Source organism: Lactuca serriola, chromosome 4, assembly GCF_051521515.1.
Source record: "Lactuca serriola cultivar US96UC23 chromosome 4, Lser_US96UC23_V15, whole genome shotgun sequence".
Classification (NCBI taxonomy): domain Eukaryota; kingdom Viridiplantae; phylum Streptophyta; class Magnoliopsida; order Asterales; family Asteraceae; genus Lactuca; species Lactuca serriola.
In genome coordinates, this window is record NC_136411.1 from 274,833,746 (window position 1) to 274,848,812 (window position 15,067).

The 15,067-nt window shown below is 39.8% G+C and overlaps 1 non-coding gene across 1 annotated transcript; it reads left to right on the forward strand.

Moving 5' to 3' along the window:
• Positions 1–10,868: 10,868 nt before the first annotated feature.
• LOC145103542 (small nucleolar RNA R71) lies at positions 10,869–10,975 on the forward strand. Its single transcript, XR_013706627.1, has one exon. It is a non-coding gene; the product is annotated as a small nucleolar RNA R71 (small nucleolar RNA).
• The last annotated feature ends 4,092 nt before the right edge of the window (positions 10,976–15,067 follow it).

Below are 15,067 nucleotides of genomic sequence, written 5' to 3' on the forward strand. Positions count from 1 at the left end.
AAGGGGCCCGTATGGTTCGAATTGTAAGGAGAAGTCATAGTAATTGTGTTTCGAGATAATTATGCTTGCTCGAGAGTCAGTCGAGGTATTGGACTTCCAGATTTTGTGGGATTTGTGATGGTTTTCTTAAGTGGTAAAAGTTAGGGGGTTAAGGATTCGTTATTGGTCAGGGTGTTGTGAGTTTTGTTAAGATTGGGCTAAGGGTAGTATGGGAAGGTAGTCAGCTTAATGATCCAACTTTTAGTTCGGATCAAGTTCCAGGGAGGACCGTCTAAGTGGCCCGAGGTGTAGATGAAGGGCACACTCCGCTGGGAAGGGGTATTGACTTTTGGGCCTTGACCGTTGACTTTGAATTTGACCAGGGTTGACCAAGTTTGACTTAAGGGGTATTTTGGGTATTTTGAGCTATATTTAAGCCATGGTCTCTATCTGTTGAATAGGTGGCCTATAGAGACAGTATTCGGAGTAGTGTATTGTTCGGTTATTCGTCAGACTGTGATGTGAGTTTCCTTACAGTTCTTGTGGCTCGAAGGCACCAATGTCGGGCCCTTTAGTTATGTATCCTGGTATATAGGATGTTGTTATACGGTAGTGATTTATAGATCTGTCTGCTAGTCTGTTAAATGGTTATATGATTATCTATTTTGGGGGAACTCACTAAGCTTTGGCTTCTAATTTTAGTTTATGGTTTCAGTTACTTCCAAGGATCGTGGGAAGGCAAAGGCGTGATCGTACACAGCTTCATGTTTTTATGGCATTAGGTCTTGGGAAACTCTGATTTTGAAATAATGTTTTTGGAAAAAAATACTCTTTGTAAAACAATGATGTTAAATGTTTGATTATGAAAATTTTAAATTTCCTTGATTTTTTGGATGTTACAAAAAGCTTTTTGATGTGTGTAAAATGCACTTGTTTTGTTCATACTTTTTATTAATAAATTTAGCACACAAAGACAGTGAACCTGTCTTTTAGTGGTATAGTTGAATAAGTAGGGTATCGAACTCAGGGAACGGAAAATTAAACTAATGGCTAATTTTAACTAGGCAATTAATGAAAGTAAAAGGTTTTTCTCTAGTTTTGCAAGACTAGAAACTTAAACACGCCACGAAAACACTTAATTAACTAAGTAACTAAAGCAAACAACTAATTCACCAAATTTTATAAAGATGTTTCTATTTAGGTTTAACCAATTCACTCACTCATATGGTTATTTTGTATTTATGATAGATTAATTGTTATTGGATACCAATTATAGTGGTTAGGTCCATGTTCATTACTCCTAACCCTTAGACAATTAATTAATTCAAGCAGTGATCAAGTGTTTAAACTAATTAATTCCCTAGATTAATAATTTGGATTAAATAAGATTTGTAGTGGTTAATCAAATTAGTGGTTCAATTAACCTCTTGTTTGATGGTTTCTCAAACAAGCTCACACATTAATCTTCCTAGTGTCTTGTTAATCTTAGTTTCATAATCATTATTCCTAAGATATGGTTAAGTGTTCACATAGACATATGAGGTTAACAACTAAGAGATGTTCATACAGCTTAATTGTGTTCCAATTAACAGAAAATAGTTGTGATTAATGCATAAGGTTCTTTAACAAACTTAATTTAATAAATCACCAATAAACAATCAATCAAAAGCTAAGAATTAAGCCATAGGAGTTCCTTGGTATTCCCCAAACAGAAACAAAAACGTATTTAGCTCATAGTTGCAGTAAAAACAAACATAAAAACAAGTTTAACTAGGCTAAACATACTTAATTCCTAAAGCTGAGTGGAATGATTAACCTAGTTGCTTTGATTCTTCAAAAGATTGAAGATTAGAGTTCCTCAGCGCCTTCAAGGGTTCTCAATCGCATATGGATCTTCAAAAAATGCCAGAAAAGTATCCCCATTGGATAAAGGCTCGGTTTTTATAACTATCTCTAAACAGGGTGTACTCGGCGAGTAGCAGACTCAACTCGCCGAGTAGGTTCGTAATTATCCGTCTCAAATCAGGAGTCGTGGCTATCTTCTGGAATATTCTGATGGACTCGCCGAGTAGGCTCGTGTACTCGCCGAGTAGGTAAGCTTTTGTCCCTCAATCTTCATTCTTTGGTCTCTAATTGCTTCCCCTTGTTCCCTTTCACTCCCAAACATGTATTTTGGACTGAAAACAAAATTTAAACAATATTAAGTACCTTTTGTCCATATTATACACATAATTAGTTAAAAATGAATAAAAATGTATGCTAAATAATTAACTAATTATGCACATATCAAAATACCCCACACTTGTCTTTTGCTTGCCCCCAAGCAAAACTGAATTTTAAACATATTAGAATCACATATAACAATTCCAATCTAACCCAACCATTATGCCAAGACCGCAACGCATGCATTTGTGTCTAAAATTGTCCTAAATACCCCCCATACTCCAAATACTCACAATCCTCATAAACACTCACCCCGAACTATGCTCATTTTATGCATCCCTCCGAATCCATCCGCAGAAAACCTCTTACCCTCAAGGTATTTTTAGTTGAGAAACCCAAGCATACATAATCTAGAATTACAATTTATGATACCAATATGGAGCTCTTTTGAATTCTTCACTTTCTTGATAATTTGATCTTTGATCTCTTTGAATTCACCACCTTTATTGTTTGACTTTTTGGTATCTTCAACTTTTGGATTTCTTGGAATTTTGATCTTTTGATCTTCACTTTATTTGCTCCAAAATTCTTCAAACTTTTCTTGCAATTCTCTTTTTTTTTTACATGTACCTCACTTTTTTCACTCAAAAACCTACATGCTTAAGCAGGGGCACTCAACCTCAACCTTTATTGGCTAACGATAATAATTTTCCTGGATACATTTCAGGTTTAGGCTGCTAAACATATTGCATCCCTCAGGCTGAGCGGGGTCTTGTTTTTGTCCCATAATTTCACTGGAATAAGGAAGCCACAAATGCACTAGAACATGTATAGGCTCAACTAAACATTTGGGTTTTCATGCAATTATCAACACAATTCTAACATGGAATCCTAATTTGCTTTTACCAAAATTTTCTAAATTAAGTCCTAAGTAATATTTTTGGTATGCAACAATTTTTTTTATAATTAGCCTAAATTAAGATTCTAAATTTTCTAATATGTGACCAACCCCCTACCCCACACTTATTTTATGCAATGCCCTCATTGCATATTATGCAAAAATAAAAATGCAAATATAGAGAGAATTGGAACAAACTCCCCTGGGGTAGTAGTCGATAGGTTGATACTCTTTTCTTCAGCTCCATCTTCACTTGACTTTAGACATGGGAACAACTCATCCATGTCTTGGGTGTCATGCGTCTTGTGTGGTTGACAGCTCGAAAATTTCACGGAACAAGCTTCTTAGAAAATCTCCAGTAACAATTCCTCACAAAAGTGGATAAATGCTGCAGTGAAAGTGCTCAAAGCAGTTCTGGAAATCGAAGATTGCAGGTCTACTCGGTGAGTAGTGGCGCGGACTCGGCGAGTATCTCTTGACTTGGAACAATAGCGTGTAATATCCCATGTACTCACCGAGTAGAATTTGTGCACTCGGCAAGTAGGCGTTGTATTGCCAAAACTGATCCAGTTGATGTTCCTTTTGACTCAGGTTTTGAAATTGGAAATTCCACTGACCTCACTCTAAATCCCTCAGCAGCAACACTCTCCAATTCTCTCGACTCTCACGGACTCAATCCTAAGGACAAGACTCCATACTTTTCTTGAAAATCTCTCATTCCTTACTTGACCCTTAACAATTTAGTATGCTTTCTAATCTTCCATCCCTGAAAAATAAACAACTAAAAGTGAAAGTAATAACCATCCCAACAAAAATAAAAATCATCCAAGTGTTTAACAATTGTTCAAAAACAAACAAAACATCATAAAAACACGAAACATAAAAATAAACTTCTTCAATCATCATCCTCCATATCGGCTCCTCCCGCACCACTTCCTCCTTCTTCATTTCTCCTCCTCATTCTTTCGTCCCAATTCATAATGTATGGATAGCCGGGTCCGGGTCTTGGGGCAATGTTCATTTGTTGACAGAGGTATTCAAAAGATTGATTATTATAATTAACCCCTCGTCCAATGTCGTCCAAATAGCGTCGGTACTCCAATTGGTTCCACCCATCGTTGTCCTCCTCCACCGGAATAACCGGTGGGTCTTCTCGTACCCGCTCGCTGCATTGTCGTACCCGCCTTCCCAGCTCCTCGGGGATTGTCGGTTCGTCTACATGTGGAATGGAAAACGAATCACCAAACTTCTCAATGATCCGTGCCCTCCTGTATAATGCAGTGTTGAATGGTGGAGGGTGAATGACCGTGAGTGCCCTAGCTTGTTGCAAATCTAGGACCCCAAACGACTTGGCCAGCCTGGTAACAAACATGCCTCCATTTATTTTGGAGTTAACTTTTTCCTTAACCGCCCCTTCAGCAAGAAATTTGGCAATGCAATAGCGGAGATTGCAGAAAGCGTCGGGAGTAATAATACTCCAAAGATAGAAAATATCAAGGGTTGGGACCTTGTCCCAATCCTTCCGCATGTTGATGGTGATAGCCACGAAGCGGAATAAGGCGATGGATCGGTGAGCGAATGTGACCCTCCTGAGCGGTGAAAGGAATATATACCCAGTTGGCAATCGTGTTCCACCATGTAGAAGCCACCACTGCCTTGGGAAGTTCCTTATGGCAGTTCTCCAGAAAAGCTTCAAAGTCCTCAGTCATCATCGTGCTCTGATCATCAATCCCCAGCCTCCAAGAAAACTCAGCAATGCTGCACTGTCGCAACTCCCCGCCCAAAGAAAAAGAAATTGTGTTGGGGTTGTAATACTCACTACCACCTCGGAATGAGATGGTAGCAAAAAATTCCCTACACAGCTCGGCATATACAGGCTCTTGTATCTTGAATAATTGTAACCAACCATCGCATGTGATGGTGGTATACCCCAAACTGCACTCCTTCGCCAAGTAAGGTGTGAGCTCCTCCTCCAATCCCACATTTCCCAACCAATCCCAGTCAATAGCGTTGGGTAAATGGATTTCCTTCTGTTTGAGCGCCTCTAATCTATTTTTGGCCCGAGCTTGGGATGATTTGGAAGTCAATTGTTGAAATAAAAGCCACGGGATATCACTTTGGCTTCCCCCCTAGAAGAATGCCCCTTTCTGGCCATGATACCTGCATAAAAATATCAAAAGCACACAAACAAACAATACCCAGTAATTAAAAATAAACAAATCAGGTCTGAATAGTCATCTACTCGCCGAGTACACAACCTACTTGGCGAGTAGGATGAACATCGGGAACTGTTTGGTGCCGGTCATATATAGGTTGTCCAAAACTCCAAATTCTTCACAGGGTTTTGTTGTAATGAGTTATCTAACCATAAATCCAAAAGAAATTCCTCCTAACATTACCTAATTCATGGCTAAATTAAAACCCTAGAATTTGAGGAAACCCCCAAATCCGAAATTAAGCAAAATAGGGGGCAAATCTATGATAAAGATTGAACCTTTGATGAGTTTTAAGTGTAAAGATGTTACCTTTTTCTTTGAAAGATGAAGATTAAGTGGAAAATTGAAGAGATTTGAAGAAATCGCAAGAAATCGCAGGGATGCTTGCGGACACGCTGTGCACGGCGAGTATGGGGGTTAAATGGGTGAAAACCCCTTTTTTTTACAGAATTATATCTCATCCGTGTAAGTTGGCTACTTGCCGAGTAGAAATGCCTTTACGCGTTTTATTGGGTTACTCGGGCAGGTACTCGCCGAGTATACGACCTACTCGGCGAGTAATCCTTGCAGTTTGAAAAAAATTTAATGTTTTGAAAATTTAATGTATTTTTTTCATTCTTTTAGCCACCCACCCCACACTCTAGGCATTGCTTGCCCTCAAGCAATTATATTCTCAGAAGAAAACGAATGAAAAAAATAAAAATTAAATTAAAAAAAAGGAAAGAAAATGCAAACTTGAAACTCGGGTTGCCTCCCGAGAAGCGCTTCTTTTTAAGGAGTCATTAGTTGGACTCCTCCCCTTCTACGTGGTTGCAATCCCGTCCAGCAACAGCAACTCTTCCATTCCTTCATTTTGGGGGACTCCTTCTTCATACTTTTTGACCCTATGGCCATTGACCTTGAAAGGTGTTCCATCTCTTGACAATAGCTCTATAGCACCATGTGGAAACACCGTCTTCACCAGAAAAGGACCATCCTATCTTGACTTGAGTTTTCCTGAGAAAAGCTTTAGTCGTGAATTAAAGAGCAACACTTTTTGGCCTTCATGAAATTCTTTATTTTCTTTTATCCTTTTGTCATGCCACATCTTGGTCTTCTCTTTATAAATCAACGAACTAGAGTATGCATCATTTCTAAGCTCCTCAAGAGCATTCATTTGCATCAACCGGTTGCTCTTGAGTTCCTCCATGTTGAAGTTGCACATCTTTAAAGCCCAAAACGCCTTATGCTCTAGCTCCACCGGTAAATGGCATTGTTTTCCATAAACTAACCTATATGGTGTAGTATCAATAGGTGTTTTGAAAGTTGTAATAAAAGCACAAAGTGCATCATCTAGCTTATCCGACCATTCCTTGCGATTGCTCCCCACCGATTTCTCCAAAATTCGCTTTAAAGCTCGATTTGTCACTTCGGCTTGTCCACTAGTTTGTGGATGGTAGGATGTGGAAAACTTATGGGTTACCCCATATTTCTTTAACACCTTTTGCAATTGGTAATTGGCAAAATGTGTGCCTCGGTCACTTATAAGGGCTTTCGGGACTCCAAATCGTGAAAATAATTTCTTCAAAAACCGCACCACCACCCGACCGTCATTTGTTGGTAACGCTTGTGCCTCCGCCCATTTGGATACATAATCCACCGCCACCAATATGTATTTGTTTCCTTTAGACATGGGAAATGGTCCCATGAAGTCGATTCCCCACACATCAAACACCTCGCACACTTGGATACTATGTTGTGGCATTTCATTTCGAGATGAAATGTTTCCCACTCTTTGACAAGCATCACATTCTTTGACAAATTGGGCTGCATCTTTAAAAATTGTGGGCCAATAGAACCCAATGTCAAAGATCTTCTTTGCAGTGTAGTGTGCTCCATGATGTCCACCCGTGGGCCCGCTATGACAATGCTCTAATATTTTACGGCTTTCCTTCCCGAATACGCATCTTCGTATGATCCCATCCGCACAGCTCCGGAAGAGGTATGGCTCGTCCCAAAAGTAATATTTTAATTCAGAAAAGAATTTCTTCTTTTGTTGACTGCTAAAATCTTTTGGGATGTATTTTGTAGCTAAATAATTAGCTATATCTGCAAACCATGGCTCTTCTCCCACGGTCACCATAATGTACTCGTCCGAGAAGTCGTCTCCAACTTTATCTTCTTGCAATTGCGGGTTCTCAAGCCTTGACAAGTGGTCAGCTGCTACATTCTCCAATCCCTTCTTGTCTCGTATCTCTATGTCAAACTCTTGAAGAAGTAGCACCCATCGTATCAGTCTTGGCTTGGCATCCTGTTTGGCAAACAAATACTTGATAGCCGAGTGGTCAGTAAAAACAGTAGTTTTGGATAAAACCAAGTAAGGGCGGAATTTGTCAAAGGCATACACCACAGCTAATAATTCCTTTTCAGTGGTGGTGTAATTCTCTTGGGCTGGATTTAGAGTCTTGCTAGCATAATATATGGGTCGAAAGTGCTTATCAACCATTTGACCAAGGACAGCTCCTAATGCAAAGTCACTAGCATCACACATAATCTCAAAGGGTAAGTTCCAATTTGGTGCAATAATGATCGGGGCATTAGTTAATTTTTCCTTTAAACATTCAAATGCCTCAAAACATTCTTTAGTAAAAGTAAATGGTGCATCTTTTAGTAGTAATTGTGTTAGAGGTCTAGTTATTTTGGAAAAATCTTTTATGAAACGCCAGTAAAAACCCGCGTGTCCTAGAAAACTTCTAATTCCCTTCACATTAGTTGGTGGGGGTAATTTGGCAATGGTGTCAATCTTTGCCCGATCCACTTCAATTCCCATTTTGGAAACCTTGTGGCCCAAAACTATACCCTCCTTGACCATAAAGTGACATTTCTCCCAATTGAGGACCAAGTCGGTTTTTTCACACCTAGCAAGCATTCAGTCAAGATTTGTGAGACAATCATGGAAAGAAGATCCAAAAACGGAAAAGCCGTCCATAAAAACTTCCATGAATTTTTCCACCATATCGTGGAATATGGCTGTCATACACCTTTGAAAAGTTGCGGGTGCATTGGATAGCCCAAAGGGCATGCGTCTATAAGCAAAAGTCCCACTTGGGCAAGTAAATATGGTCTTTTCTTGGTCCATTGGGTCTATGGGTATTTGGAAATAACCCGAGAATCCATCTAGAAAGCAATAGTAGCTATGGCCCGATAGTATTTCTAACATTTGATCAATAAAAGGTAAGGGAAAATGGTCTTTACGAGTGACATCGTTTAGCTTTCGATAATCGATGCACACTCTCCAACTGGTTACCGTTCGTGTCGGAATTAGCTCATTCTTTTCGTTGGTTATGACCATCATCCCTCCTTTCTTGGGCACCACTTGGACCGGACTCACCCACGGACTGTCGGAAATGGAATAGATAATTCCCGCATCTAAGAGTTTAACCACTTCCTTCTTGACTACTTCTTGCATATTTGGGTTTAACCTTCTTTGGTGCTATACAACCGGCTTTGCTCCTTCTTCCAGATTGATCTTGTGGGAGCAATAAGATGGGCTTATTCCCTTGATGTCGGTGATGCTCCATGCTATGGCCCGCTTCCGCTTCTTCAACACTTGCACGAGCTCTTCCTTTTCAGAATTGGACAGGTCAGTGGCTATGATTACAGGCTTTTGGTTGCCTTCTTCAAGGAAAGCATACTCCAATTGTTCTGGTAAAGTTTTGAGCTCAGATTTTTGGTTCTGACTGTTGGACTCGCCGAGTGCAGGTAAGGTACTCGGCGAGTTTGTGGCTGTATACACGACTTCTGCCTTTTCTAAGGAAGAACTCGGCGAGTAGATCGGTCCTACTCGGCGAGTAGGGCTGTCAGTTTGCTTTACTAATTCTTCAAAATCAGCTTCTTCCAGCAGCCTTTCAATTTCCATTAAGTCTTTTTCTGGATCAAATTCTTCATCATCAGTTGTGAACTTGTTGGAATCTTCACTTATGCATTCCTCCAATAATTCGTCAAGCACATCAATTGAGAATGCCGTGTCGTCACTGTTCCTTGCATACTTCATAGCTTGGTCTACCCCAAATGTGACTGAATCTTCTCCTACCCGCAAGGTGAGCTTCGAGTCCCTCATATCTACTATAGCACTTGCCGTGTTGAGGAAGGGACTTCCAAGGATGATTGGCACTTGTGGATCCGCCTCCATGTCTAGAATGATAAAATCGGCGGGAAAGACGAATTTGTCCACCTTGACTAGTATGTCTTCGCATATGCCTCTTGGAAAGGTGACTGTCTTCTTTGCCAAGTGAATTGCCATGCGAATTGGCCTTGGTTCCGGGAGATCCAGCTTCTTAAAGAATGAATATGGCATTAGGTTCACACTTGCTCCCGAATCGGCTAAGGCATGAATAGTAGCCAAGTTGCCAAATTGGCAAGGTAAAGTCAAACTCCCCGGGTCACCCTTCTTCTTCGGTAGCTTATTTAGCATAGCAGCTGAGCAGTTTTCATTGAGGACTACCTTCTTCACTTCTTCCATCTTCCTTCTATTAGTGAGAAGTTCCTTAAGGAACTTTGCATATTTGGGCATTTGCATGACGGCTTCAATGAAGGGTATGTTGATTTGAAGAGTCTTGATATGATCTAGAAACTTCTGATACTCCTCTTCTTGCTTCTCCTTCTTAGCTCGGGCTGGGTATGGCATTGGAGGCTGGTAAAGCTTTTTAGGGACCTACTCTTTTGAATTTGGTGGTGTACTCGCCGAGTCCATACGTGGTACTCGGAGAGTAGGGCTGTCAGATTGTAAGTTTTGCTTTTTTGCTTGCTTTTCTGCCTCCTCCTTCTGTGATTCCTTAGATGCCTCAGTCTGAATAGGTGCCAGGGGAGTGATTATTTTCCCACTTCTTGTTGTGATTATGTTTATGTGCGCGCCTCGTGGGTTATTTTCAGTTTTGCTAGCGCCCGATGACCTTTGGTTGATTTGTTGAGCAAGTTGCCCAAGCTGTGTTTCTATATTGTGTATAGATGCTTACTGGTTCCTTAGCATGGTCCTTGTTTCTTGAATGGCAGCATCATGATCACTATGTCTTTTTTCTGAAGCGGCTACAAATTTTGTGAGAATTTCTTCCAATCTTGGCTTTCTCTCTTGTACTGGCTCTTCCTTTTGGTAGAAACCTCTCCCTTTTTGCCTAAACCTTTCCTCCTTGGCCTTCTTGTACTCTTCATATGGGAGCCACTCTTTCTTTTGTTTGCGCCAGTCTTCATCATATCGGTCTCCACTTGAGTAACAAGCTTGCACCTTCGTGTTGCCATTCTCATCTAAATCACAGTCTCTAGTGAGGTGAGGTCCATTGCAGTTTTCACAACCCACCCGAATAGCATGGATCGTTTGATCCATTTTATCCATCCTCCTATCCATGGTTTTTAGCATAGCCATGACCGCGGATAGGTCTTCAGTAGCTGCATATGCGGCTCCCCTAGTGACATCATGTCTAGGGTTGTGGTATTCTCTAGAGTGTTTAGAGAATTCTTCAATCAATTCTTTGATCACCGGGGGTGGCTTCTTTGTGAGCGGGCCTTGCGAGTCAAGTAACTGCCTAGTTGTGACATTGACTCCATCATAGAAGATGGAGACTTCTTGCTGGTTGTTTAGGTCATGGTGTGGGCAGTTTCTTAGTAAGCTCTTGTATCTCTCCCAAGCTTCATATAGCGACTCTCTAGCTTGTTGTTCAAAGTTAGCAATGGCCTTCTTCAACTTGGCTATCTTGGAGGGTGGGCAAAAGTGATCAATGAATTCTTCCTTCATCTTGGCCCATGTGGTGACTGATCCGGGAGGAAGTGACTTGAGTCAGTCTTTTGCAGCACCTTTGAATGTCACCGGAAGCATGCGAAGTAGCTGAGTCTCGCGAGGCACATTTGGAACAATGAAATAGTCAGCTACATCATTGACTTCATCCAAATGCTTGTAGGCATCTTCGTGGTCTTTTCCATAAAAAGGTATTTCTTTAAATAAAGCTAGGATATGACCCTTGAGCTCAAAAGTAACAGTTGCAGGAATTGCGGGTTGCACAAGTCCCGGGCCAGTGTCGTCGTGCATCCTCTTCTTCCATTCCCCCATGGGGATTTCATCAATGTTAGCCATAGTAATAGCTAACTCTTCCTCAGAATCGGATTTGTGCTCGTATGTAGGCTCCTCTTCTTCGTCGGTCTCGTACTCAATATCTTCCTTAACCGGTTCGTCGATTACTAAAGAAGCGCCGGATGCTCCTGATTTGTTGCTCTTCTTTTTCCCAAAAACAGTCTTCAAATTGGACAAAGGTGACTTCTTTGGTGTACTCGAGCTCTCTACGTCCTTTCCTTTGTTCCTTTTCAATGCGGATTCGGGATCTTCAAACGGGGGTACTAGCGGGGTGTTTGATCCTCTGGTCATGAAAGTCCTGAAATAAACAAGATAAAAACGTAAAAAGAACAAAAAAGTGTACTAAAAAATCGAAAATTAATCTGCCAAATACACTTGTACTCGCCGAGTAGGTGCGACTGCACTTGGCGAGTAATAGTGTAATTTTGAAGAAATTATAAACTTAATATTAAAACTAAAACAGATGCTAAAACCTAATTTCTAACTACTAAATTGCAATAAATTAACTTTGTGCCAGTAAACTCACACAAAGGATCGAAAAAATTAGGGATTAGATTAATTATTTAGAACCGCTCCCCGGCAACGGCGCCAAAAACTTGATGTGTGTAAAATGCACTTGTTTTATTCCTACTTTTTATTAATAAATTTAGCACACAAAGGCGGTGAACCTGTCTTTTAGTGGTATAGTTGAATAAGTAGGGTATCGAACTCAGGGAACAAAAAATTAAACTAATGGCTAATTTTAACTAGGCAATTAATGAAAGTAAAAGGTTTTTCTCTAGTTTTGCAAGACTAGAAACTTAAACACGCCACGAAAACACTTAATTAACTAAGTAACTAAAGCAAACAACTAATTCACCAAATTTGATAAAGATGTTTCTATTTAGGTTCAACCAATTCACTCTTATGGTTATTTTGTATTTATGATAAATTAATTGTTATTGGCTACCAATTATAGTGGTTAGGTTCATGTTCATTACTCCTAACCCTTAGACAATTAATTAATTCAAGCAGTGATCAAGTGTTTAAACTAATTAATTCCCTAGATTAATAATTTGGATTAAATAAGATTTGTAGTGGTTAATCAAATTAGTGGTTCAATTAACCTCTTGTTTGATGGTTTCTCAAACAAGCTCACACATTAATCTTCCTAGTGTCTTGTTAATCTTAGTTTCATAATCATTATTCCTAAGATATGGTAAGTGTTCACATAGACATATGAGGTTAACAACTAAGAGATGTTCATACAGCTTAATTGTGTTCCAATTAACAGAAAATAGTTGTGATTAATGCATAAGGTTCTTTAACAAACTTAATTTAATAAATCACCAATAAACAATCAATCAAAAGCTAAGAATTAAACCATAGGAGTTCCTTGGTATTCCCCAAACAGAAACAAAAACGTATTTAGCTCATAGTTGCAGTAAAAACAAACATAAAAACATGTTTAACTAGGCTAAACATACTTAATTCCTAAAGCTAAGTGGAATGATTAACCTAGTTGCTTTGATTCTTCAAAAGATTGAAGATTAGAGTTCCTCAGTGCCTTCAAGGGTTCTCGATCGCAGATGGATCTTCAAAAAAACGCCAGAAAAGTATCCCCATTGGATAAAGGCTCGGTTTTTGTGAGTCTTATCACTGTACTCATGGGTCGAAGGCACCAATTTCAGCCCACTAGATTATGTTATATAGGATGCTAGTTGTCTTTGTGATACTTGCATGGAAGACCTCGGGGGCAGCCCATAGCACTATATGAAAGCCCATATGGGTAGCCCGTAGAATTTGTATGAAAGACTATGGGGGTATCCGATGGTATTTGCATGAAAGACCATGAGGGCAACCATGACACCTAGATGTTAAGACCACGGGGGCAACCCATGACATTTTTGGGAAAAGACCATAGGGGTAGCTCATAACACTTGTATGTAAGACCATGGGGGTAGCTCATGGCAATGTATGTATGGCATGTGCTATTTTGGGGGAAACTCACTAAGGTTCGTGCATATGGTTTTGTGGTTTAAACATTTTCAGGTACTTCCGATTTCAAAAGGAAGAGCCTGGCTTGATCGCACTGCATCCCCTGGAGATTTATTCCGTAATGATTGTTTATGATTTTTCTCTGATCGTCTTTTAGGATAATGAATGAATGGTTTGGATTTATGATAGGATTAAATCCTAGTTAGATCGAATAGATTCAAATAGGTAAAGAATAAGAATAAGGTAAATAGATCAAAATATGTTGAATGATTATAATCCACAACCTCAGAAGAACTCGATGAAGAATTGCTACTGTAGAGGCGTGTAGAGTTACAAGACTATTTCTAAAGTTACAAAACATGGTGCATGCATGCACCTTAAATACTACAACCCTAATAATAAATGACGGGTGGACAAGCCCAAGCCCGTTTACAAAATAGACTAAATAAATAATCACAATGACGCAACACATATACCCAACAATCTCCCCATTTGCATCAATTGAGGCAAGAGTCCATCAAGGCTGAGTTCGCTTCCGCACTTCAAAAACTTTCGGAATGACGCTTAGCAGAACCTTGCGAACCTGGATGTACCATTGAATCATATCCAAAAAACACTTTTTGTCTCCCTTGTTGTTGCCCTTGTATTTGTTGACCATGTACAAAATATACTCCAGGCAAGAGGTAGTGTACAAATGTTTATCAGGGAGGAAGAAACATGTGTTATGAAAGTCTGCATCGTTTCATTCTCGCACCTAAAATACCACATACCATCCTTCCTTGTGTATCTTCCCAGGTTTCAACTTCTTAAAACCTTCTGGAACTTCTTTAGGCAGAACAGAGGGCTTCCTTCGTAGTACAACAACAATTTCCACATCCATTTTGCCTACCTCTTTTACTTTCTCAGAGCTATAGCTTCCTTGCCGGTTTCGGTTCTTGTTCCTTTTGAGGTTCTTCTTTGGGAACCTCTTTGGGTTGGACACCATCATTGCGAGCTCTTCTTTAGAAAGTTCGCAATTAGAGAGTTTAAACTCCGAATCATCATCTTCTGCAAATTTCTTACCCTTAGCTACCAGTTCCAATGAACCTATTACAGAAACAATTTTCCCTTCTTTTGTCACATCATCCTCATGTAACCGTAGGATACCGACCGGCTTAGCCAATGTGTAGTTCTTAAACTACTCATGTGCTTTAATCGTAGAAACTACAACCTTCCATTCAGACCTTAGACCATTCATGAACGTGACTTTTTGCTCGATAAGCTCACATCCAATTTTATGTTTCATCATCTTGATTAGAAGATTATTGTATCGATTGAAGGTCTTATCTAAACTTTCTTCAGGCTTTTACACAAAGGCTCCAAACTCTTAAAGCAGTAACGTTTGAGTCGAATGCTCCAGATCAACGTTAGTAGAGTACAGTTCATTAAGCCTGTCCTAAATACCTTGTGTTGTATCATATGAAGTAACCAAACGAAAGGTGTATGGAGGTAGGGAAAACCTAATGATCCTCATTTCCTTGACATTGCTGATTAACTTTACCTTCTCATCGTGTGGAACATCCTTTACTTCAATTAGAATATTGTTATAGTCGGCCTGAGTTTTAATTTCTCTTCTAGTTCTAGTATGAACAAATGCCCCAACTGTGGTGGCATCCCAGATCAGATAGCCATTGTCTTCCAGACCAAGAACGTAGTCTTCAAAATGCAGCGCCCGAACTTCATAATCATTGGGTA